Source organism: Centrocercus urophasianus, unplaced genomic scaffold, assembly GCF_019232065.1.
Source record: "Centrocercus urophasianus isolate 14NV4802_14NV808 unplaced genomic scaffold, USGS_Curo_1.0 seq_11, whole genome shotgun sequence".
NCBI lineage: Eukaryota > Metazoa > Chordata > Aves > Galliformes > Phasianidae > Centrocercus > Centrocercus urophasianus.
The window spans coordinates 35,886,037-35,913,290 of NW_024884253.1; the positions used below are offsets into that span (position 1 = coordinate 35,886,037).

The 27,254-nt window shown below is 38.2% G+C and overlaps 1 protein-coding gene across 6 annotated transcripts in view; it reads right to left on the reverse strand.

The window, feature by feature from the left end:
- The window catches only part of FAM110B (family with sequence similarity 110 member B), a 161,492-nt gene that overhangs the window by 122,965 nt on the left and 11,273 nt on the right, over positions 1–27,254 (reverse strand). For 5 of the 6 annotated variants that reach the window (XR_006172162.1, XR_006172161.1, XM_042840020.1 and 2 more), the window contains exon 2: positions 11,792–11,921. The exons of the other annotated variant lie outside the window; for it this stretch is intronic. The gene's annotated coding sequence lies outside the window, so the exon portion shown is untranslated. The remainder of the gene's footprint in view (positions 1–11,791; positions 11,922–27,254) is intronic. 6 annotated transcript variants of the gene reach the window in all.

Consider the following 27,254-nt stretch of genomic DNA (forward strand, 5'->3'; position numbering starts at 1 on the left):
TATTTTATGTTACAAGTTGAATTCATTTTGTTCTTTATACACAGTTCTTTAACACAGGGAGTACCATCAAAACATTAAGCTAAAGAGATGTGAAGCAACCATCATTCAGGACACTCCATAAACACTTTTTTCTGCTTCCCTTAACAGTGAAATTTAAAAGCTGGCCAATGACTAAAATAGGTGAGTAAGAGCACTAACTTGGCAAGAATCATAAGCAATCATTCAAGAAAAATGTGATCTAACACTTGTAATTTTAAACTATCTCGCAATCTGTCTTACAAAATAAAAAATTTTATTTGGATGAGTCAATATATTCATTACAGGCTGCCTATCACAGCAAAAGCTCAAGTGAATGAGCACTGCAGAAGAACATGTAATAGAAGTGCTATCAAGATGTAACTGAAAGAGTCACAAAGTAAGCGTGGTGTATATACATTTATTCAAAACTATCTATTTTTTACTAATACAGCACACAAAGGGGAAAAAGATAACTCATATATTAGAAAGCTCTGCAGAGGACAAAATCCTACCGGAATACTCCACATGTAACAAAACTTCATCTAGAACTGATGCAAATATGTGGTAGCTATCAGAATAATTAAGTTTCAATGCCAAGCAATTCTGGGTAGAGATAACTTAAATCACACTGATGTGACTGAATAGTTTTTGGCTGAGGTCACATACCTAAGGCTTGCTGTCTGCTTAAACAGCTCACCACAGAGCACTTCTTATCACATAGTGTTTGTGTGACACATGAGGAAATACTTTCACTCCTTTGAAAGCTTACAGCACCTAATCTAATTTAGAAATTGTAGCTGCAGCAGGCAACAGCATTAAGAGCCTTTTTTTATTATTATTTTTAAACACCATTAAACAGATCTATGTATAAATGTGCCTCTTCCATGGAAATACTTAATAAATCAGAAAATTATTTTCAAGATGTTGGCATATACAAGTTGGCATATACAAATTAGGGAAGGCTGATTTAGGCATTAGATTGTGAATTTATTTAACATAAGCATTTATGCTTTCTAAATCCATTAAGAACCCTGTTATTAAGGAGTTTATGAACTGCTGTGATAACAAGCTCTTTTAACTCAGGGACGATGGTGTAAAATAAAGTCAACTACCAATGAGTTCAATGAAAAAAAAAAAAATGTTCTATTCTTTGCATACCTCAGAATTCACACAAATCAGAGAGCCCAGCAAATATCTTGGGAAAATAATCAGAAAAAATAATCAGAGATTCTTTTCATTCAGTGCTCTGCAAGCAACTCAAAAATTTCCACATAAACTGAGATGAAGCAAATTATTTCAACAGTCCTGAGTGGAAATATTTCATTTTATCATGCAACAGGTAATTCTGGATGACTTACCATGATAAACACCATGACATCAGCACCCGTATGGAAGGATAAAGCCTATCTCAAAAAGGCTGCTTGGTGGAACAATACTACTTTTAGCAAACTGAGCAACTGCCTTAGAAGTTCAGGCTCGCATGACACATAAGGGGAATTTTCTTCCATCATGAGGAGCTCTTCAGGCTAGAGAGCAAGGAACCACAGCTCTCCAAATGGCTCAACAGCCCATGTTGCTACAGGTCAATACTAACCAGGGCTAAGCGTAAAATCCATGGCAGGCATTTAATGCTTCAGATTAGCAGTCACTTGATTAACGTGACCTACTGGCCCCATTGTTACTTTATTATTTATTTTTATGTCATGTCCTTTGTGCAACTGAATCCTTGTTCACAATTTTAAGTTGGTCCTCCTTTCAAACATTTCACAGAGTTCAGAATTTGATTTTCTTTATGGCTCTTCCAGAGAAGTAATAATATTATATACCTAGTAGTTTAATAGTGTATTTTTGCAATTAGTGTAGCTGACAAGTTCAGTACCTTTGAAAATGTATCCACTAAGGAAACAGCAGGAATTTCTTGTTTGTTCATTTATTAGGGAAAGTTGTAGAAAATCACTGCCTTTCCTGGAACAATAAATTTTACAACACTAAAGCTGAGGAGGGGGAATAACAATAAAAAAGTAGTTACAGTTCATCCTGAGTCATTTCCCCATACTGACACTGACTAGCAGATGGGTGTCTATCTGACTACTGATTTTACCTTAGTTCTTATGAAGAGTTCAATTCATGAAAACCAATCAAGAAGAGGCAACCCACACACCTCAGAGGACTAGTGAAGGGTGGGACATGACTTTTTTTTTCTCTCTACTTTCTATCTCCTTCCCTAAGTAGGTCAGGGCTCTAACATGACCAGGTAGAAAAGGCTAAAAGCACAAACTGATTCTCCTAGCACCACCAGACACCTTAAGGTTTGAAGGCCACGTACAGCGCAGGCAAAACACTGCTAGAAAATGAAGGCTTTTTCTTTTTGCACTCTGTGATCTTCACATCCCAACTTCTCTGAGAAAACAAGAAGCACTGAATACAGGAACTCCAGCAAGAACCTAACCAAAGCCCAAAAATATCTTAAAGAAATGGGAAATAATGGATTGATGTTATGCAATATGAATGGACTTAAGCTGTACAGAGTTCCCTGAGTATAACTTAACAGCACTTCTTGTAGTTTTAGAACTCTGATGATATAACAGCTACATAGCCATTCTATGTCTTCCTACTATTTGCTGATCTTTCTCAGTATGCCCCATCCCTGGAGGTGTTCAAGGCCAGGTTGGATGGGACCCTGGTCAGCCTGGTCTAGTATTAGATATGGAGGTTGGTGGCCCTGCCTGTGGCAGGGGGTTTGGATCCTCAGTGATCCTTGAGTTCCATGCCAATCCAAACCACTCTATGATTCTATGATCACAGTGAGCTTTACACTCTTATCATTGTAAGTCTCAGGCCATCTTAGAATTGATCCGTATCACCACAACATCTATGGGTCTGAAATCCTCCAAGGGTAAACAGGCAGACAATAAACAAACAAAGAGCTGAACAAGATCACTCTAGCTGTAACAGAAAGATTAATCTCATAACATTCCTCCCTTCTTTCTGCTTTTTGTGACCTTCTATGTCTTTGTATGCTGGCCCACATACTGTCAGAAAGGTCAGCCAATTTTTCTCATTCTTTACCTATCAGGAACACCCAGTTAGGCTCTGATTCCTCAAGTTCCTCTCTCACATGCCCTCTATAGCCTTATTGCCCTTCCTTCTGCAATACTAACCACGCAGCAGAGCCTCAGCACAACTCAGTATATCCTCTCTCTTTCAAATGCTCAACTTCTACATTCTGCCCTTCTCTAGTTTTGTCTCCCCATCACTCCCTGCAATGCTTTCTCCTGAGCATGCTCTGGCATCCCTCCTTCTTTCCCATGACACCACTGACTCATGCTGCCCTCTACTCACTCCCCTTCTGCCCCTGCCTGTTTCTTCTCTACCAATGCTCCCCTCGCCCAGAGGCACCAATTGACTGACATGCCCCAGACTGCCACTCACTCAAATGCCTTTATTCCAAGGCAGCTTTCAAACATGGCTCAGCAATCTTAAACTCAGAACAAAGATAAAAAAGAATACATCAAAAACTGCAACGATGAACTACAACATACGCTTGCAAAAAATGCATTGGTCATGACTTGTTCATAGTCTTTCCTCAGCACTGATTTTTGTGGGTAATGGCAGTGCAGTATGTTTACCTCTATACTAGTAAGACATTTAATAGGATACCACATGGGAAATTATCACTTCAGATAGAAATGATGCCAACAAAAGTAGCAGAAAGAGCAACAGAAGTAATTCACAAACACAACCAAAAATATTGCTGGATAGGAGAGGTCGAGAAATGATTTTGAAAAGTCTTACATTAAAAGATAAGAGGCCTCGCTGTAAGTTAGGAGAGTGCACTGATGAGACCTTGTTGGCACCAAGCTCCAAGAAATCAAGAAGGTGGAGGAAAACTGCAGTGTCACACCAAAAGAACCAGGTGAATTTGTGAGTTACAGAGACAGAATGGAAGCAATTGCAGCAGCATGAAGTGCAATGTCAGGCACTTACTTTCACAACAGTCATCAAAAACTCTGCTAAAAATGGTATTCACCAGCTGGAAACATGAAAGGATAAAAAGCACGCACATGTCAGTCTCAGATGACTGTAAAACTGCAGTTACGATACCATCTGTCATGGAGGTCTCGGGCAAAGGCTATTCCAGGAGAAAAAGAATATAAGCCATCAACTTTTGTTAAGCTGGAGATATGCAACCTTTTTTCCTCCCTTCTTCTCCCTCCTTCTCAGAAATAGAGTTAAAAGAACAGCAAGACACTTGAACTGGGAACAGCTGAAAATAGAAATCATCAAAAATTTTAAGCCAACTACTCCAATATTACCCATGGAGATACTTCAGCAGAGAACCAATATGACAGCTTGCACCTTTCAGAGGTGCACACTGAATGAATATCGACAAGGAAAATGTGGTTTATTCACCAGCAGCTCCCCTTTCAACCATTAGAGATACAACCATTCAAAACACAGACTCAAGCAAACAACCATCCATTCTGAGGAACAAGATTCTTTCTGCTCATAGAAGACAGACATCCAGCCAGACTCAATCACACAGGTAACACAACATTACTGGTTATACTGCAGTTATAGGCAAGCAAAATGAGTGCACACCAATAAAGTGATGCTTCAATATTCTTCTGAATAGGAGTACTCCTATTTTTTGTATCATGCAGTACAGCTTCAGCACAGCGCAAGAAAAGCTTGTGCCAGCAGAGGGAGGCAGCTGCTCTCCAGGACACCCGTCCTCACACTCCCCAATGCACAGTAGGAAGCCAACGAGCTTGTTTTTATGGAAGTGAACTCACCCCTCAGCCATTGTGTAAATGTAGCTTTAAATCAGGCTGAAATTAGATTTTACCGTATTTAACAAAACCTCTCCTTTGTTGCTCCTCTTTTCCAATGTTAGACAGGAAATAAATGCATTCGTGAAGGAAAAAAGGGAAAGAGTTCATGGCTCTTCCCTGAGTACATTCTGGCACACATGGAAAAACTAAGTAGAAAACATACAACAGTAAATTTAACAAGACACTCAGTCTTCACATTACACACAGACACAAAGATCTCTCACAGGTCCACTCTTAAACGTTAAGCTTCCTTTTATCATTGTTCTCCTTCATTACATTAACCTCCTGAAAAAATACTAGCAGTCCAACACTTGCAGTCCAGCTTTTCTTCGTAAATTTAATTTACTTGGCAGAGAACATTAGTGCTAAAACTCAGGCACAATAAGACTGCCACGTATTCATTTTAGGATGGAACTTCTCTTCCCTTCCTATTTTAACTATTTTGGTCACAGTACTCTTGTTCTTAACCAGTTTTATTTCCACCAGTCTTTCTAGAAACTGACAGCTCTAAAATTTAACTACTTTAAATCAAATCCACATTACTGAAAAGCACATTGCACAAGCTGATTTTATTCCATTGGTTGGAGTTTTTTATAGTCTCAATTGTGTATTTCCACTGCAGTTTAAGTAACTGCATAGCAAATGAAGCAGAGTTTGCTCTGAATAATGAACAGCTTTGACAGTCCTGTCCAAAGCTCGCAAAGGAGTTTATGGTGGTGGTGGCAGCAGTGGATACAATGGGGAACTGGTGCAAGGAAGCCAAGAGGACATGCCCAAGGCCATGAAGCAAGTTAGTTGCTGAGCTAAGAACAAAAAGTTTCTTCTCTCAATCTAGACTTCAGGTACCCAGGAATGCTTCTTTTCCAATTGAGTCAAAACCTTCCGATAATTATACGGACTTACCAAGGTTTCAGATTCCTTAGAAGAAAAGGAAAGAGACCAAATATTAGTCACTTACTTTGTTGCACACAATCATTGCTTAGGATTTATTTACAGAAGTTAATCAATTTTAGGGGAGCTAGAAAAGCATGTTTCTAATACCCTAATTCTCTACAAATCTTCTATTAAGCTGCATGTTTTAAGAAAGCTAAGGCTGGTTTAGAGAACTCAAATAACTTCATTCACAGTCAGAAATTCTACTCTTGCATCTTATTTTGAAAAACATTCTGGGTAGAGCACCGCAATAGTTTTCCTGTCTAAACCAAATGAGGCTTCTAGAAAGCACTTAAAATTATTAAGGGCATGCTGATAACATGACAAGAGTCTAAAAATGGAAGGGACGAGGCAAAAAGCTGTAATCAGTTATTAAACATACATATTTGCATTTAAATCTGCATGAACGTGCTTTAAAGCAACCTACAAACTAACCGTGGAAATCTTTGCAACAGGAAGTTGGTAAAACCAATATTTTGGCACAGTTCAAAAAAATAGATTTTCATACAGCAGTTACATTATTGAACACAAAAGATTACAGATTAAATTGACTGCAGTTTAAACTCAAAATGGAGACGATCAAGGTAAATATTAGATTATCTTTCCACACCTGAGAGAAAACTCTTACATTTGTTTCTGAAATACTTGACAATAAGTCTTCCAGGAGACAAGATTATAAACTTTGATTCAGTCTCCATCCAAACTTTCAAACATACATTTCAAACAAAGTCTACTCAAGGCACAGTAATTCTTCTGAAGCTACAAATGAGCTGAGCAAAATACCACAAGTACTTAGCATACTACTCCTTGCTTTATTTCTACTTATATAAAACATTTCAAAATGAAACATGCCTCTTCAACAAAACTAAGTTTGCCATTACCAAAAGACTAGGTGGACACATTTTTACCTTCTATGACCCATAAAAACCAAAGAGCCTTTCTTTCCCCTGTAAGTCTGGAAATTGGCACAACAGGACAATAATTCATAAATGCATGAAATATTATTAATACGAATGTCTACCAAGGCAACAGTTCAGAAAAAAAAAAAAAAACCTGGGGAGAAATCCAATAAGGCATCTAGCCAGTAGTACGGGGCCATAATAAGGAAAGGCAAGTTTCCATACTAACTCCTAAAGTGGAAGCATACAATAGGATTAGCCTTATCTTATTTAAGTTTCTTAGCAAGTCTGCATCCTCCAGACAGTGTTCTGTTTCCAGTAGGACTCAGACTCCACTCTTTAAATGAAGCAGCAATAGCTACGCTTGGCAGAGTTAGAAGCATGAGAACATCAATAGGCAGAATGGTAGAATCAGGTTTCACTTGAAGAAAAATAAAATTTCAGGCTAGATAAAAATAAGCCAACATATTCAAAGCAGCTTATAGACTACCATTTTTAGGTCATGCCTTGTACTTTTGCCTGCTTTTCAGTTCATATGTAGGAAGGTAAGATTATAAAGTGGCTTCCACATGGCATTTCAATTCAGATTATTCTCTACATAATAATTAAATGCCTTTCTTCTCAACACTTACATACTACTTCGCTAGTCTGAGAATGGTTTTTGTATTTATCCATTTCTGAGAAGGTTTTTTAATCCCTTCAAAGTAGGAAAGTCCTAAATAGAGCTAATCTCATGCTCCATGAACTTTAGTGCAAATGCTGCAAGCATTTCTGTTCTTCTTAACAACTTCATTTTAGTGTTTATATGGGAATACAGCGCTACTACCATAACCAAGCAAAGCAAATATGCTGCAGTAAATGTAAACTTTGAATAAAGTGTAGCTTTCAAAGCATTATGGCATATTTCAGCCCAGACTGCCAGTGACAGACCTTTCATGTCAACAAGAATTTTAGAATGCTCAGACCAGAACCCATTGGCAGTACGTTTTCTCCACAGCATGTCAACCTGCTTTCTGAAACCAACTGCATTTCAGTTCCAGATAGAAAACATCTAAGTAGAAATGGTTGAATAACAGGAAAATCTGGCCTCTTTAAACAAAAGGGCAGGATGGCTTGTTGGAATTATGCCTCATCCTTCTGAAGATTCATGTATTGCTCCTTATAGCTCTGTCTTTTAGAGAGTAGCAGTAGGCAGCACCTCTGATGATTTGGTATTCTTTAACAGGAGACAAAACACGCAAAAAGATGTCAAATAAGTTCATGACTGTACAAACACCAAAGACCCAACTCTGCCACTGAGATCAAATGAAGCTCATATTGAAACATTTTGTTTACCTAATGGAAGCATTTCAGAAAAGAACTTAGGCTGTTCAAAATTTTTCGGTAATACTTGATATCCGAAAATCTATTTATTATGTCTACACAAGCAGAAGCTAGATGTAAACTGTCCTTACGTTTACTCAAAACATAATAATCACACTGTCTCAGCACACTCATCCACACTACTACCAAAAAAGCACTGTCACAGCAAAAGATACATTTAACACACCTTAAAAATTCAGTATTTATATTAGAACTACCTTTCCCCCCCAAAAATAGGTAGATTTTTTTAAAATATTACTTCAAATTGTATTCAAATTCAGGACTGTGGATCTGATACATTCATCTAGATAAGTAAAATCATTAGAAATTATTTGGATCCATATACTTCTATATCAGATCTCAAATGGTAGCCTTTTCAAAGAAAAAAGCAATCAGCAACATTACAGCCCATCTTAAATGCGTTTATCATCATCTTCTCCATCTTAATAAAAAAGAAAAATCTAAACAACTCCAACCTAAGACTCTCATACAACTCACATCTTCATCTTCCTCTTTGCTAGCACGCACCCAGCAAGAAGGACCTCAAGCCTACCTGTCATCTTTGGCTGCTCTAAGGAAGGTCTACACAACAACCAGTTTCGAGTTCTTTGCAACATCTCATGCCACTTACTCATGATGAAATTGTTAGGCATATTGGAGAGAAAAATGGTTAGAGATGAAAGAAATCTGGATCAAAGTTACTACAGAAATGTGATCAGAAACAAGGAAAAAAAAAGATTAGAAAGCAATTATCTAGTTCTGATTTTCCTTCTGGCAATCAACATAATCATACGAACCACCACCAAGGAACTTCCATAGGTAATACAGACATCACTTGGAGAAAGCAGCATCAGAAACCGTTTTGTAAGAGCTATTTTAGAAGAGAATTCTTGCCAGAAATAAAATGCTTAAGGAAGACTCCATTATGGAGGAAAATAAGTGGCTGCTGATGTTTCTTTCCTACAGGGTTTCAATAGCCAAAGCAGACTAACTGGGAGCAGAGAGGAATGGGAAAGGAAATAAAGGCATAAAAGTTGGTTACTACGAAACTTCACTCTGTTTTACATCTTAAGGAAAAAAATAATTATATTGTAAGAACGTTTTTAGACTGAGCAAAAGCAACACTCTCATTTTGTTTGTTCTAGCAGTAGTAAGTACAAACAAACAAAAAAAAAGGGCATTAAACGATTAAAGCTTCTTCTGTAGAAAGTTATGCTAGCCCTTAACACTTAGTTTGAATGGAAAACTGTTTTTTGTTTTGTTTTTGAGGAAAAAGATCCCACTAAAAGTCATGTGTAGCATGTAGACAGAGCTGTACTTTAACTCAGGAAATTCAAAAAAAAAACCTCCAAACAACTTAAAAAAAAAAATCATAAGCAGATTTCTATTTTGAAACTTCAATCTAGTATTAATGGCAGAAAAGTAGAGAAAAAGCTATGAATAAAACCCAACCCCATAATATCTCAGATATAGCAATGCCTGGATAAATCAAAATCATCAGCTTGGGTTTGTGGTGCAGAAGTTTATAGTTGAACGCAGCTGGATCACAGTCAGCTTGCCAGCTCCCAGTACAGCACCTCCAAGCCATATTGATTTCTGCAGAAGAAAAGGCCCCATAAATCTGCTTGAACAGCATTGCGTCATCCCTCTGGTTGGCTTCAAGAAGCAAATTAAATGTTTTCCATTAGCATGGTAAAGAAGCTATACAATTTTGTTTTTATTTCGAATACAGGCTCAAGTTACGGAACACTTGAGCTAACTCTGTGGCCAGGACTACGTTTCGCGTTTGTAAAGCCAGCAATTCATGCTTATGGGAAACCAGATGTGTATACTGCACAGTTCCCAGGACCATGGATTATTTTGAAATATGTTGTTGTTGATTAAAAGGGAGAACCCGTTTCCCAGTAACACATGGAATACACTGAAGGAAAAACAACATGCTCCTACAGGAGAGGCAGAGAACAAAGTGGTAAGAGCAAAGAACGAAGGAAAAACCAGCAATGCTGTAGTAAAACAAACAGCAACAGCTCTGAGAAGCAATAAGCAGAATATTACTTGAGGCAACAAGAACTCCTTGATCAATTATTCATATCATTGACACCAATTGTTACAGCTGCATCAATGAAAAAAATCTAGGGCAAATAGAAAACCTTCACAGCTAGAAAGTGCCCTTGATTTTCACCAGAACATTTGGCTGCTTCCTATCATATGTTTCTGGTTAGCAGAACAGCCCTCCAACAAAGGGGAAGAAAGAGGCAGAAAGATGCAGAACAAACTGATTTACTAGAAGTAGTAACAGCATTCAAGGCTGCATTTCAATCCATGCATTGTGCACCACCAAAAGCTCAGGGCACCTTGCACTTCCACACATGAATCACCACCACCACCCCATTTAAGGGCATCAGTGCACACCAAAGATTATGCAAAAAGCTCCTATGAGGTCCTTACACTCTCACTGCATACAACTGTACTTCTTATATAACATGTGAAAGAAATACTGCTTTTTTTCTTCGTGGTTACCACAGCTTGTATTGTTTCATGCAGTCCCAAGGTAAATGTAACAAAAGGAAACGTCGAACAGATAAGTATTTCAGGATTTTTGCCCTCCCATTCAAAGTCATTATACAGTTGTCAGTTTTTCTGCTCTGCCAAGGTTTCAATACAGCATCCTCAGTTGTTCAAGATGGCCTTGCTGGCAGACAGAAGAAACTAAGTGAATTTAATGACATGAGAAGCAGAGAGAAAGGGAATGGCATACAGAGGGTGCTCTGTGGGCCTTCCCTTGCTTGGTGGTCTTACTTCCAAGCACATATAACAGATCTTATGGGGTGAAATACTGAATGTAAAAATGGTAAAATCGAAATCAGTTTGAGTTTATCTCCACTAATGTTAAATGATGAACTTTGGTCTAGTTCAGCGCCCTGCTTTCAGAGAAAGATCAATGAGGGATTAACAAGAAAAATCTGCTATTCTTAGACAAATTAAGGAAAAATTATTTACAGAACCTTCAATTTTTAAAGTTAACACCTTGCAAAAGCTATTTTAAAATTGCAGAAGTTGGAAGACCTTTAGAAGGACCTAAGTTTAATCTTAAATTGTGAAAAATACTGTTTCCATCGCTACCATTTTTTTCCCCAAATCAACCATCTACACAAAGTTCTATCAATCTTGTCAGTATAAAGGACTCAGAGGACACACATCATCACCGCATTCAAAATCTTGTCTTTCTAATAAAATCATAGTATATTCAAAAGCCCAAAGTAGCGCTGACAAGTTTAACAAAGTTCTTGGGGTCTTTTTTGTCCTCATCCACCAGTGTTTGTCCCTTACGTGCACGAATGAGTTCTGGATGATCAAATGAAGAGAACTTTAGTGCTGGTAAACAGAAATCCAGCATACACAAAACTCACTCTCCTCTTGTTACTGCAGACATCCAAAAGTGCTTCCATAACTTGGGGCCACTCCAAGTTCCAAATGCAGAAATTAAAAGGAAACTTATTTCTAAAAACACAGCACACTGTTGAACTCTCAAAGTTTGCTTTCTTGTCAACAAAGAACCACAGACACACATTTCTACCAATATCACAAGGAATTACTTCTGGCTCTAACCTGCAATGCATTATGTTGTTTCTGCAATCAAATGAAAACACTCAGAGAATCATTGGGCAGGGGGAAGAGAATGGAAATTCTTATCTTGCAAATCATACTAGCCACTTCAGTTTGCTATAAAAATAATCTCTTTACCTTGATGTAAAACTTCTGAGCTCCTGATATATCTGCTTGACTTGTTTGAAGGTCTTCACCTGTAGCAAAGGTCTCCAAAGGAGGCTGGTCTCTTCCCCCTGGAACTCCCAGAGGCTCCTTGCAGCACTGCCTGGAGACATAGCAACAGGGAAGGCATTTAGCTCCGTGATCATGTGTTATGCCATGCGTCATCAAAGTCATCTTGCAGGCCCTGAAAAGAGGTGACTAGTGATACTGGATGAGCATTCAGTCAGCCGGAGTTGTCCTGTATCATTTATGAGTCCCAAGAGCAGAGTCTTGAAGCCCTGCAATTTAACAGGCAACCTACAGTTATAAATCCTTGGTCTCTCAAGCCATCATTTTTCTCCACCGGAACTGCTCAGCGACATGCTTCAGGAATGCTTCAGCATATAAGCAACAGGCCCAAGCAGAGAGACATCTTCAAGGCAGGCACTGAGTGCTGTGTCAGAGCAGACAAAAAAAGTCCAGCCCAGCTCCCATGTTACTTCCTTGACCAGGGTCTCCTCTCAGCTGAACAGCCCTTATTAAACATATGCTGCACTCTATTTCACTTAGAAAGAAGTTAAAATGACAAAGTCCTCTAACTCCACCATAAGCAGGTAAGGGTAGCAAAAAGACTGGCTTCTTCGGATGAACATCTACTAAAAGCTGCTTCTTATGTGCAAAATAGCCATACACAATTTACAGAAATATGTTCTTAATCTCTGTTTAAGTTAATGTTTTTTTTTTCTCTCAACATGTTACTTGAGGTGAGCTTGGCTCTAACCATAATGAGAATAAATAAATAAATAAATAAATAAAAGAGAAATCCTAAAGCATCTGAGTTTTCTGGGGTGTGGTTGTACTTCAGATACATGCTCAGAGGGACTCCTGCTGGCACACAAAACCTCCTTTTAATCAAGCATTTCTGAGCAACTTCAAATGATATTAATCTTCCAACCATTGTTACTAATTCAAGAAACAGGCTACAGACACTGTGAAACACAGAATTCCCTCCCTAAAAATCTCAGAACTATTGAAGCACACGTTGAAGGAAACAGTTGCCTAACATAGTCAATACACAGAATAAGCAACAATACTTGCCAGGTATCAAAGGTTTCCAAAGGCCAACCTTCAGAGAAATCTCCTGAGTCTGCGTTTCAACGTTCTTAAACCTAAGATAAGAAGATCATTTGCTTGCAAATACATCTGTGGTGGGCAGGTGGATAGGACCAACAACAGCTTGCCTTGAATATTTGCTGCCATTGAAACAGTGATACAACAGAACCAAGCAGAAACAGAGGGGATTCAGGGACAGATGGGCACCTTCCTGTAAGCGCTTACAAATACGTACATAGCGAATCTGTTCCAGCCACATTCCTTGACCAGTGCCTCAAGCAAGATCTTATACACATTTTTGTCTTGAAGTTGAGTAACAGTTACTAGACTTATCAATTGGTCTTGGCAGGACATAAGACACCTCCAAAATCCCTAGAAATCACTGCTTAAAATACAACAGTGACAAAATTCTAAAGGAAAAAATTCTGCCTTGTTTTGAAAACATTCAGCTTCACACATGAATTCCCCCATTTCTGCTCTGCTGAAATTGGAGTTCCTTGTTTTCTGCTTCTCTGGCAAGAATAAGTCACTGTGCTACAAGTCTGCGAGAAACATGGGTTTTAGCTCCCAAGTGTGCATCTAGTGCTAGCAAGGCTACAGCATCCTACAGGAAATACATATCTGAGCTTAATACACTCATTTTTAAAGAAGAAAGCATGGTATGAGAGCATACATGCCTAAACAAATACATATAAAGTATCCGTGCAATCACCAGTCATCAGCTTCTGAGATACTCAGAATTTCACTTAGAAATATTTTTATGAATATTTATGTTTTATATATATATATGACTACATATATATATAGACTACATCTCAAGTTTCAGCCTTTAGCCAACAAGCTGGAGCCTTTTATGACACATGCTGTTTCCTGCTTCACTGTCCAATATAAACAAGTCTTCGGACTTCCTTTTGAAAAAGAGTTTTTGTCCTCATTTATGTTCCCGTCTTCTTTCATTCTCCTGCTAAGTGTGTGAAATCAAAGTTTCAGTACTTACAAAAATACACGTCTCAAGAAAGGGAAGCCAAACTTAAATCAGAAGGATTCACAAATGAATGGACTTCTTATTTTAACAATCCCAAAGGCACCTACTTAAACCTTCAAACCTCACTTGAGTCTACCCTGAGGTTTCTATAATCCAAAGTAAAGTCTTTAAAAATGCAGGCTTTCTTGACAAAGAAATAAGCTGATCTGGAAACTCAGCAGCAGGTGATTAAACACTTGATAACTTGATGCTTTGATTAGGCGTTACCTTAATCACTGTCACTGGGGAGAAACTGAAGTCAGGAAACAAAACTAGATGGCTCTAAGGATCTCGCTACTTAGATGAACAGGACTCACTTCATACACAGAAAGAGATACGAGTGCTTTCTGCACCCAAACACAGATCCTTGAGAGAATAACGTTATTTAACAATGTGGACAAGGTAAACGAAACCTCAGCCACACATGTAGCTAGAAAGAAGGAAATATTTGCCAGTGGGCATTATGCCAAAAAGATTTAGTCTGTTTAAAATATACCCTAAATTTTCACAGGCAGGAGAGCTGAGTCACTATTCTTTATATCTCTAGAGGTTTAGGGAAAAAAAGCTCAGACATAATTTAGGAGTCAGAGTCAATTTAGAGAACATAATTTTCAGAAGCATTAGTTAGTGGAGTTTAGCTAGGAAATGGCCATATCCATTAATTCTGGCAGTTTCTAAAACGTGTGTGTGGTTTTTTTTTTTTAAAGAAAACACAATAAAACAAAATTAATTCACTCACCTATTTGGCATTAAACTACTGAGAAGATGACGGAATCAAATTAAAGAAACCCAAAACAATCAGAAGTCATATTTCCCACAAGTGATGTTAACACGTTCTTATTTCACATAGTACTATACTATTACTTTATACTAACTGTGCTGAACACACACAGAACTGTCTTAAACATAGAAGCTTTTGCTTCTGAGCTGAGAACCTTGACTTCTGTATTTTCTGACTCTATACAGAGCAGGAAACAATCTCCCTCATTGACGCCCACGAACACTGAGTTTCATCCCAAAGAAAGACACCTGCAAGAATCCATGAGCCTTATTCTCCATATGAAGTCTGATGAAAATATTCCTAATGCTCTGGAACAAGAATTGCATCAACTGGAAGGCAGCAACTTCTTCAAAAGCCTGAAGAGCTTCACTATCAATATGCTGGTAGCTGCAAGCACTTCATCACAAGGCTCCAAATGAGTGCAGCTACACAGCCACAGCATACTGTCAGGGAAAGTTACAATATACTTATAGAAGCAAAAACTACATCAATTTCCCAAATGTTCATTACAAATGTCAGAAAGCTTAAGTGAGAAGCAGATTACCAAGTCCAGCACACTAATTTTTTGTTTGATGGCCTGCATTTATATATTTTTTTTTAATCATACATAAGCACAGAAGAAGCAAAAAACAGAGTTTAGTTTAAACCATGTTAATTTCTTACCCACATTCTCAGATATTCTCTTTCCTAGTCTCCAAGAGGGTTTCATTTAGGACTTGAAGTTACAGAGTAAGCATTCTGTGTCCATGGAAATGCATCAGGTGCAGACAAGCTGTCATTTCATGACATGCACCATTTATCAAGAAAGGAATCAGAACAGAGTCCTTAATACAATCATACGACTGCTTACAAAATTACAGCTTCTGACCTTCCAGACTTCCTTCCCTTACTTCTTTTAAAGTTAACTTCTTATAAAATAAAAGGACAAAATACACATTTATTCTAAGAACCTTTTAATGAAAGTCTAGCATTTTCCTGGAATGAATCACAGTCATGAAAATCTAATAGAAGAGAAATGCATATTAAAAAAAAAAAAAACAGATTTGCTGACCAATGCATTACCCATCTCCACTGGGCGGGGATTTTTCCCACCTGGAATTAAAAAACAAAAGAAAATAAGTACAGACGTTATAAAAGTAGTAATTAGGGCTCTTAATTATCAGTGGGCAGCCAAGTAAAACAGGACCCCTAAATGTGTAAAAAGAGATGTGATATCCTTTGTGGAAGAAATTGCTTTGGATGGCATTGGAAGAAGATGGCAGAGAACATTACTCACAGGGAGGATACAACACTGAAGCCAAGCATCCATGCAAAGGACTGGGCTGCAGGGCTCTTTTCAATTTGAATATTCACCTCTAGTCAAGAGGCTCACAAGCACAAAGCGTGCATATTTGTGAATGCACCTGGGTTTGGTGATGACAGGTGAGCCAGAAGCACAAAGGAAGGGGGTGAAGAAATGTAAGTGTATATTAAGTGCACTTTTAATATGTATGTGTGTGTGTATATATATATATATATATACATAAAATTAAATGAGGAACAAGTTCAATGACGCTTCAAGTGACAAGAGAAGACAGGCTTAGGTAGTGGACTTGAACACCAAATACCAGGAAATTTATTCATAACAATTGATATCTTACTCCTTCCTTGTGAAAGGAAACAAAAACATTGCACTGCCTTATTACTTCAAATATTACTGAGAACCATAAAATACAAAAAACAGAAGTTGAAATTGAGGCAAAAGACGACTCCATATTTATAGAGTCGCTACTGATTTCTCCGTGGTTTTAGTTATAGTCTCCTAAAAAGGGTAAGACAGATGCAACAATGTAATTAAGAGTGACTCACTCACAGATCCTGACATGCATGCCAATGAGATTCCTCCTGATTTGAGGGGTCTTGAAAATGGCTTGAGATTTGGACGCAGCCACCACAATTTCCATTTTTAAGAAACAGTGTACCCTCTGAGTCTACTGAGGGCTCTGGGAACACACATCATCTTAAAGAGTAAGGTCCAAAATACAGAAGTTTCTGAATTACAGTGTGGCTATAATACCTGAAATAAACCAAATTCTGAACTGTTTTAAATTTTATGCAGGTAGGAGAATGGGAAAGGTGAGCTATATTTCACTGATTTTGCTGGATGTTTAGCAGTGCATGGCATACATTCCTTTGTGAAGCATTTTTTTTTTCCTCCTTTTCTTTTTAGGCTTGCAATTTAACTTAATTCATTTTTTATAGTCCCTATGAAAGCAAAACCACTGTACAGCTCATGAGATGCAAGCAAAGTAATTGGTTTGACTTTAGGACAAACAGAAGCAGCCATATGCCATCACCATCTTTGCCTGTTACTTGGGAGAAATCTTAAGACAAGACATTCCCGAAAACAGACATGAGAGCAACTACATGAAGCTGAAGAGGGAATCAGGTATATTACACTACTGTCTGCATTCTCACAAGAAACTTTTCAAGAATTTGTAGCACTTAACAAGTAAAGCTGGAACTCTAAGCAAAAGAGAAGCATACAACTAAAAGCACGATCTAAGCTTGAGAAAGATCTTTAGACCTTACACCATGACACTCCTCTCAAGCTTTCTGTAGTAGTATAACCACTATGATGTTAAAGCAAATACTCTGGAATGCATGGACACTTTCAGAAGTCTTTGCTATAACAAAGTCCATTAAATGCCACCTAGAGCCTTCAACAGATTTGGACTCATGACGATGCTTGTTGCAAACCCAACCATACTTGGGGTAGCAGGATTTTTAAGCAAATCCAAAACAAGTCTTTCCCACTTTGCTATACCCATGTAAGATAGGCCGTGCAGGTGACATGAGACCTATGCTTGCTATCATACCATACCACTGTATTCTATCACACTGAACCACTGCACAAAATGTGTTTTGTGCGTAACAGAGGAACAACAACTCACATTCAAAAGAAGCAGAAGCGGCATGTAATACCATTAATAATTAGATCAATACAGCTCTCAGGCTTTCTGGATGGTGTTGGATGCAGATATAAAACTTTCCCAACAACTCTGCTAGGGAAAGGAAGGCAGGAAGCTTCCAGATTGGTTCTCCAATGTACCAGAATGACTGAAGACAGTACAGCACCTTGGTCACAACTACAGGAAGGCAGTAAGCATGCAAGAGCGATAGAGGCATTTCAGAGTGAGCTACCCACACGTTTTGAAGCAGTTTCAATCCTTTACTTGCTTAATGTCTAACACAGGAATTGAATTTACTCTAGTTCAAGCTCGTATCACAAGTAAAAGGAATTACTAATGAGACATACGCAAACACCGTGGACAAAAACCCAGAACTCATGCATTTCAGAATAAATAAGAAAACTGGTGAGGGAGTTGGTCATCAATTCATTTTTTCATTAAGCATGACTGAAATTTAGATAGATGTTCTAGCCAACAAAAGCAAATTTTCTTCTGGCCTGGCAGACTCTGCAGTTCATAGATGTAACACCCAACACTTCCAGTTAAAGAATTTTCATCAGCAACCTGTTAAAACTCAAGAGAGGCAAGAACATAGTTTGATACATATGCCCTTGAGGACAGCCACTTACTTACCATGCATTACACCAAAACTACCTATCTCCCTTGCAGTACATCACAACCCAGTAAAGCCCAGATAAGCTTTAAGCCTGGTTAATCAACTGTAGTTTTCCTTGGTTGGATGGTTTACAGTTGGAGGAGAGGATACAGACAGATGAATTGTGGTTTGGACATCATGCAAGCTAACCGACAAAATGTCAGAAAACTAGAAGACACAAAGCAGTTATACTGACCATGATAGAAAACACTAACCCTACAGCCAGGCTTCAAAAAAAACCCACACTCCACCTTGTCAGGAACAAGGACATGCAAAGTTTTGACTTTGGGTCAGGCCACAGGGCCAAGCAATCCCTGTACTATGCCTAGCAACCCATTCCCTTGTGACATCTTACCAAGAGCCTTTCTCACTGGGTCTCAGGAACAGAGATCAGCCCCAGGCTGTGGGCCCCATCCTTAGGAAAATCTAATAGATGTCCATGCAGGCAGGACTTAAACACAAGCTGTCAGCTCTGCAGTTAAACTTCTTCAGAGGCATCGCATAGCAATCTTTTTATGATGCACTGTTTTCAAAAGCAGAGTAGGAAACAACTTGATATATGGATACAATTCTAGCTTAGAAATGAGCCATTAGAGACACTGCTGTTTCTACAAGTAAAAAATATGCAGGATCTCATGATTGCTTTCTTTAAAATTAGCGATCAAAATCTGGTTGCTGGTTAAAAGGTATTTTAATTAAAATACAAGTTGTTGCTACCCAAAAATTCAGTGCAGTAGTATAGTACTTCCACACGTGAGAGGAAATAGATTCAAGCAACTGCTCTGCTCTAAGCAACGGGAAGTTGGCAAATACGGGCCAGGGGCAAGCAGCCAAACCAACCACTCATGCTCAGAGCGGTATAAATCAACATACTCAATCAGGCTTTACAATTCTTTTCTAAGGTCTTAAGCCCTAACTGCTTCTTTTATAACGATTTATCAGCCTTCCATCAGATCACTACAGAAAGACACAGAGGAGGCAACAACAGCAGGATACTTCCACTTGACCTTGGCTTTGGGCCACTTTTTTTGTCAAGTGTCAAATCAAGAATGAAGCATAAGAGACTTCTATTGTCACACAATTTGGTAACTCATTAGCGTAAGCTTCTGACACATTTTATACCTTATAAACTGAAGTATCAATCACTTTCCTCCACTGTCCTGTCATACCACCAGATGCAGTGTGAAAAAGCCACAGATGGCCCATTGGGCTTTCCAATGGGGTGCCACATACATCGTTTCCCACTGACAACTCTTAACAAAATTTAACAGCACTGGGGTTATGAATGAATGAAAGAGCATGCAATATTTTTCTTTTACAAGTGTTTAAAATAGAACTGAATTCATCAATCACTAAGAAGTAGAACCACTATAGATGCAATAGTTCACAAGACCTCTGCTCAGAGATTTCACAACAGCGGACACATAAGAGGAAGAAAAATGTATGGGAAGACACTGTGCAATAGCCCATAAGGTGAGGTCTCTCTTGCCATCAAGAGAAAGGGCAACTGAGAGCTCATCCTACACTGTCATTCATTCAGCAATTACCCAGATACTCCTTTTAAATAATAAAGATTAACTACGAAGGTCCACTCCGCTGACAGCTGCGCTGGTTAACCTTATTTCAAATGATTATGTGGCTGAGAAAATAATGCTGGTCATTCCAGATATAAAAAGATCTCCAAAAATGCACACAACATTTTTGTACAGTAAAATACGTATTTTTTTTGACAGAGACAACAACTCCTAACAATGGGAACAGTTGGAGATTGATGACTTTAAGCTGACAATACATATTTTGATGATTTCACGAGACTAACAAAACGTCAGTATGGCATTCTCCCCATAAAGCTCAATAACATTGACTATGATAGATATACAGATGGTACTGCAGAAAATTATTTATAACTTCAATACAAAAACAGGCAAGCAAGTAAGCATTCAACCCTAAACACTGGATTTGAACACTCTGAATTTCAAACTCAAATATAACTAAGGAGTTTTCACAGAATACAGAATTAGTATCAAAAACACTAAAAGAAGAACCACCTTTTGTTTAGCAAACAACAACAAAAAAACAAACAAACAAAAAAAAAACCAACAAAACATCATCTAAGGAGAGTTCCACCTTGATCATTTACTACAATGTTATCATTTCTACTGCTACATTCCCATGTTGTAAAGACGATGCATTCAAAAATCTAATTATGTTTGTACACCAGGAATAAAAGAGGGTAAGTTTTTAAATGTGTGCCTCCTTAGATCTTCTACAAGGGTTTTGCATGTAATTCAAGACAGAGCTTGCCACTAAATAGGGGTTTTTTTTCTCTTAAAGCTTTAAAAGAAAAGTACACCAAAAGTAATCATTTGGTCACTAACTATAAAAGTTACAGTAAAATATACAACATGAGCAGAATTTGATAAATACTTAAAATACGTTTTTTTCTCTCCTATGTTTCCAGTTTTAACAAACTTGAAGTTTGTTCATACTACATAAAAAAAAACCACGATGCAAAATTAACATTTTAAACCAAGAATTTTCAAGCAACATTCAACATATGAATAATTGTTGGGAACAATTCCTTGTACTGATGCTACTTCAGCACTTAAACTGCATAGCAATTTATTTGGGATGTTATAATTTAGTCCTGTGTGGGTGTCAACTGGCTTGCTTCAAAGTTTAGTTCACATCTACAGCAGTTATTCAAGACGAGGCAATTTTATTAGTCATATGGGCTGTCTGTTACATCTAAGGCTCATGTGCATCTCATTTTGGGAAGTATGGATCCACAACTCCACGCATTTGAAGATTTGAAAATCTCCCAAAACTGATGGATATGCTTCTTGACTTTTGTCTGCACAAAACCAAGTATTAAGGGGCTCAAACATACCACTGACAGCTCCTGAGGAAGCAGATGGACAGACTCCCTGGCCTCCTCCCACATCTACACCATCTTGGGAAAAAATAAAAAGGACAACAGGACAGTGCAACAAGAGTTCTGTGCACCAACTTTCTAACTTAAAATGGCATTTCCTCTCTTAAAATTGTGCTCCTTGATACCATGCCACACGTAGACAAGCTGGTGGTCTCCAGCCCTGCCATCTTTATAGATGGGTGCCAAAACAGGCCAAGAATGGAGGAAAGCCATCTAACATCAGCTCTAGAGCAGAAGGGAGAAACATGTATCTGGTGAGCTTTCACAGTGATTATTAAAAATGCATCACGGGGAGGTGAGCATCTTAGAACAGTGGTGACACGAAAGGCTCCCCACTGGTCTTTTTGAGCAGCAGTTCCTCCCCCACCATTGCTTCTCAAGTCAGGAAGCTTCCTAGCCACAGAGGATGATTTTTACTGAACAGAGCCCTAACTTATTAATAAGAACGAAATCTCTTGACCTAGATTTTCTCCTAGCTTAAATAAATAAATAAAATCTGTGTATACACAGACACACACACACACAGCCTTCCACTACAAACACCAACATACTATACTTGTCTTACACCAAAGCACTTCAAAACAGATACTTCACAATGAAAACAAAAAAGGCTTTTCTCTCTCTTTCTCTCTTTCTCTCTCTCTCTCTCTCTCTCTCACACACACACACACACACACACACACACACACACACACACAGCCTTAATTCAGCTTTGCATACAAACATGAATACAGATGATATGATATTTGATTAAAATAGAAACTTGAACCCCAGGTTGAATGTATTTACTCTTCAAAAGCATTTTACAATTTGATTTCTTCTTGCCTGCTGTGATAATTGATGAAAACTACACAGGGATTAAAATGAGCACAGGTGCACGTCTCTGTGGTTCAAAGAGGTCTGATCTCAAATGAAAATAATAAAAACAAAAAAGCTCCGCTATTTTTAATAATGGGTTTAATGTGCCTAACCAAATAAGCCCAGATTCAAAGCAAGATCTTACAGTCCAGGCTTTATATTACCAAAATTCAAAACTCATTTCATAGTTTATCAGAAACTTTTGTGAGCAATATCTGATTGAAGTATTAACAGCCCTCAGTATTGTGAGAGGCTGAACCCAGGGGGAGGGGTGAAACTAAAACAATTCTAAAAGCAATAAAGAGCACTAAAACACAAACCAGCAGGTATAACAACAGATACTCAGCACTAAATCAACATTGTTTTTAAATTTGAGAAGTGAAAGGAAAGCTGAAGAGCTTAGAATATTTTACTGCCAATATTAAAGATCTGCACAAAACCCATGATTATTTTCTCTGTCAAATTGATACTGCTACAGCTGGATCACAACTTCCTCATAGCTGTGAGGTCAGGTATAAAAAGAAATATGTAATACAGCTAAATCTTTGTGCCAGCTAATACCTAATGCAAAAAAATGTGAATTACCCCAATTTTCTGTACCAGCCTCCTTCAGCAAAGCAACTAGCATGTCACTAATCCCAAATTTGCTGCACTACTTTGTTAAACAGATTTAAAAGCCAAATACATACAAATCGCACAGAATAAAGCATTGATTCTGTGTTCAAGGCTTATCACTGAGCTTCTGTGAGAATTGAAAGAAAAAAAAGCAGTATTCACTTGTGTGGAAAACAAATTAATTTGTCTTCAGTGCATGCCAATGAACAACTCGTCAGTCATGTAGGTATTTTTATACAACTATTTTCTTGAATAAGGTGGCTTAGACACAGCTCGTGCAATAACGTGCATTCAAGCTCCTTTCTGAAGCAAAATCCAGTACATTTTTAGGCCTCTGAATATTAACGGTAGGAGATTACACACCGATGGACCAGAGACTTTTCCCTCCTCCAAGCAGGGGCAGCTCTCAGTTCCCTCAATGTGAGACATAGAAGCTAATTAGCACTGCTTCCAGACCAGCTTCATTTTAACTCAAACACCTCTTTCAATGGTGAGAATGAGGGAAACAGTGGCAGTGGTTTTGAGAACTATGTCAGTGAAGCTGTCAACATCCAATTTTTTTGCCAAGCAGCCTTTTAACTATACTCCAAGTCCATACATTTTCCTGTGTAAGTTACAATGGATTTCTGTAGTGCCTACTACTGTGTTCTTAATCATAGAATATTATTATTTTCATAAAGGAACCCCACATATTTAGCAGTGAATTAAAATGTAACAAGAAGTAGACTAAACAAGTATTTATTGAAGAAAAAAAAAAAAAAAGAGATTCCAGATAGTTAGAAATAACCTAAATCCAAAATTGCTATCATTTTGTTTTAATTAAAATGCATGACTGTTCAAAGCATGTGCCTAGTTATTAGTCAGTGAGGAGTGTGTGCATGTTTCATGGGGGGAAAGGAGGCATAAGGCTTAAAATAGCTCATCAATACAAGAAACATCAAACTACCATTTAAACTTCACACAATCCCATTCAAATTTACTGAGTTTATTTGTGTTTTGAGAGGAAGTATATGAAAAGCACGTTCTTCCACACACAAGCAGCTGAACTGGAGTAAGACTAAACCAAATCTACACAGGAAACCCAGGATTAGGGCTGAAACTCTGCTCTAATCCTCCTGTCCACAGAGGGAGCGATCAGCAGCCAGCACGTGGTACAGGCTCTGCACCTGCAATACCCAGGCAGGATTCAAAATGCTTACGAAAAGATCAAGCTTCATCTGACAAGTTTCCTTTTGGCTTAAGAAGTGAAGTATCTGCCTTCCTCAAAAACAAACCAAAACCACATGCTTCAAGCCTTCTCAGCAATTTTGCAAGAAGGATACCTGCACTGGCCAGATGTACACTCAAGCCCACAACTTGTGGGAATGGTCCTGATGGTGAGAAAACAAAGCATGATAAACCAGAAACACTGTGCTTGGGTACCCACAAAACAACTCAAGTTGGCAATATCACATCACTGCATCAATTTTACATTTACTTTTCAGCAAGATCCTTAGTTAACTGATGAAGTCTTAGCAGTTGTTAAACCACTTCACAAACAATGGAACAACAGAATTCCTGTAACAATAAAATAATGTTGAAATATAGTATTGTTTATCTGATGTTGCAAAATGCCTAGCAAAAGGGGAGAAAAGAAAAAGGCTTATCATTAAGTACTACCTCCTACAGCCACATGCAATCATTTCTAGTATTTTTATACTATAATAAGAAGAGAAAGTGCAGGAAACAGCCAGCCAGGTTTCGGACTTCAGAAATTACTGCTGTCCCCAAATGGGGGCTTTTCTGTCACACCTATATCAAATGAACACAGACCGCCTGTTTTACAGAACTGGCACGGGGATCACTGTCATGAAGTATACTGGGGGAATGAGGAGTAAATCTATGCCCTGTGACTACTGCTTGAACATAGACTGGATTTAAAAAAACAAATAATAATTTAAAAAAAAAAAAAAAAAAAAAAAAATACTTTCAGCACCTCAGCTTCCAGAAGCCATCAGTTTCTATTGGCGGAAAACAGTACTTCAGTCCTATGCCATCCTGCCATGAAAGTTTCAATAGTGAAGCAGCAGGTCTTCTGCTTACTTTCGGTATTGCTTCTTTAAACGCACAGTAACATTTCACTTCACAAGACTTACCTATACACTGGTTTCAACTGCAGCCAACACTGACAATAAAATTACAGTTCAGCACCAGGAATTGGAAGAATTTGCCAGTTATTTTCTCACCCTTCTTTTCCAACGCGCAATGCAAGCTGATTGTCATCTGGACTGCTTTAATACCTCTCCATATTTTACCAGCATGCATGCTCCTTGCCCAGAGAGCCAACTGCAGTCCACAAGCAGATATCACAAGTTGAGGAACTACTTTCTTATTTGTGAATATATGCCATGTGCATGTTTATTATGAAGCGACATCAGCATCTGTATGTCCAAATTATTAAGCATATAAATAATTCATGGTGTTTAATTTCTTATTTTTAGATTACTATTAAAGCAGACATCAGCTGCCATATTTCAGCAATGAGCAAGGTAAGTTAACCAAGGTAAGTCCCTAAACCTGGTCCTCACTGCACGAATACTAAAATACTGGAGAAATGTAATAGCACATCAGCTTCCAAACTGAAGATTTGCACATAATTAAGATACTCTTTTCTGTTTCCTCTTAACTGCAAAGCCTCTTTAAAGAATAACTAAAAGTCCTTAACAGTTCAGGTACAAACTGCATCTACATCTGTTTTCCTACTTATGAAGCCACGTTTTCAGCTCAGCAGGAGGAAAGGCTCAGACTTATTTATATCTGCTAATTTTTCAATATTATAGCATCTTATTGCTGACAACCAGGTATTAATACTAATGCTTATCTGAAAGTTCATAATTACATAACTTATCCTTTTTAAACAGTTTACAGTGTTAAATGCTTAACAGTTTTATTCTGAATAAAAATCCTGCCAGAAATGCAATGAGCATCTTCAGTGCAATCCTCAGTCCTTTCTTTGAAAAGCAAAGAAAATCATTACATTCCATAAGGAGAATAAAGTCTCCAAAAGAATTAGACTAAGTTCTTCTCAAAGGCAGGATTGCATTTAAAAAGGTTTTATTCTCGGCTTAACGTGAACATTTGGGAGTCACCACTTTCAAGCAAGCACTCACCCACTTAAAGGCTGAAGCATTTATTTTGAAAAGCAGTGTGAAATTTCAGGGGAAAAAAAAAAAACAACAACACTATTTTGCACTTCCCTGCTTTTGGTAATTCTCCAGATATGACAAAAAATAATCTCAAAATAGCCTCTTCCCTATATAACCATTTTCTCATAGACACTGCCAAGTTATCTTACACCACCAGTGAGAATTTCTACAAGCTGTAACAACTTCCAGACAAAGCAACACTGAGTACAGAAATCAAGTGAAAATTAAAAGCATTTGAGGTATTTTTGAAGACACCTAAGAAAAGGGCCTGGGGAATTCATTCACTGGATGTCCACCATGTACTTGCCACCAGCCTGCTCAATACCACCAGAAGCCACCAGGGGAACAAGGCCTTAGCAGAGGGCCATGTGCCATATCCTCAGTGCTCAGGGCAGATGAGTTTGAGCCAGCCCCACCACAAAGGACTACATTCCTACTGCAGCTAACAGTCCTCAGAAGAGCAACACTTCACTGCTGGATGCAGACCAGGTACCGTAACTGTTTTTCCAGATCCAGCCCAAATCAGCTGCAGAAAGGAAAAGCTCATCTAGGAAACTGGATCAAGTCCCTACAGGGCTTTTGAATGAAGAGTATTACTTGTGTGCACACACATATGGACAACATTGTGTTATGGCAGAAATACAAACGGATAGAAAGAAGGATTCAGCCTTTTTTCTCCAGGATGACACAAGCCTACCTGAAGACATCCACACACAATGTTCATTGGGGCTTTGAGCAACATGATCTAGAGGGATATGTCCCTACCTACAGCAGGGGGCTTGGAATGAGATGATCTTATGGGTCTCTTCCAACCCAAACCATTCTATAATTCTGTGGATACTGATGTGTGCTGCTGGTCCCAGTGCCAGAAGTGAGAGAGTTTTCTGGTCAACTCCCTTTCCCTGCCTCATGTATGCACATATTTGTGGGAATGTTGTTTTGGCCATTCTCCTTGTGTTTTATGTGAAGCCATTACTACTTTCTCTTACCTGCAAAAGAAAATCTTGACTGTGACATGAAAGTGCTCTATAAGTTGCATTTACAGCAGTAATGGAATGTAGTTGCAAAATACTCGGTTTCTTGGGCCTAATTTTCATTTCATACATGTCAGTCTCCAACTAAAATTACAGCATCAAGCAACAGCTCACCTTTCTTTTTATTTAAATACTTTCACCCAGGAATGTACATAGGACTAAGTTAAGGCATTTTACTATATAGGTCAAGTCCTGACCTGTACATCTACATACATTAGCATAAAGGTAGAAGTACTGCAGACATCAAAAATGAAACATTAATGACCAGTTTAAATACTCATCCTAGAGACTGCTAAGAGAAAAAAA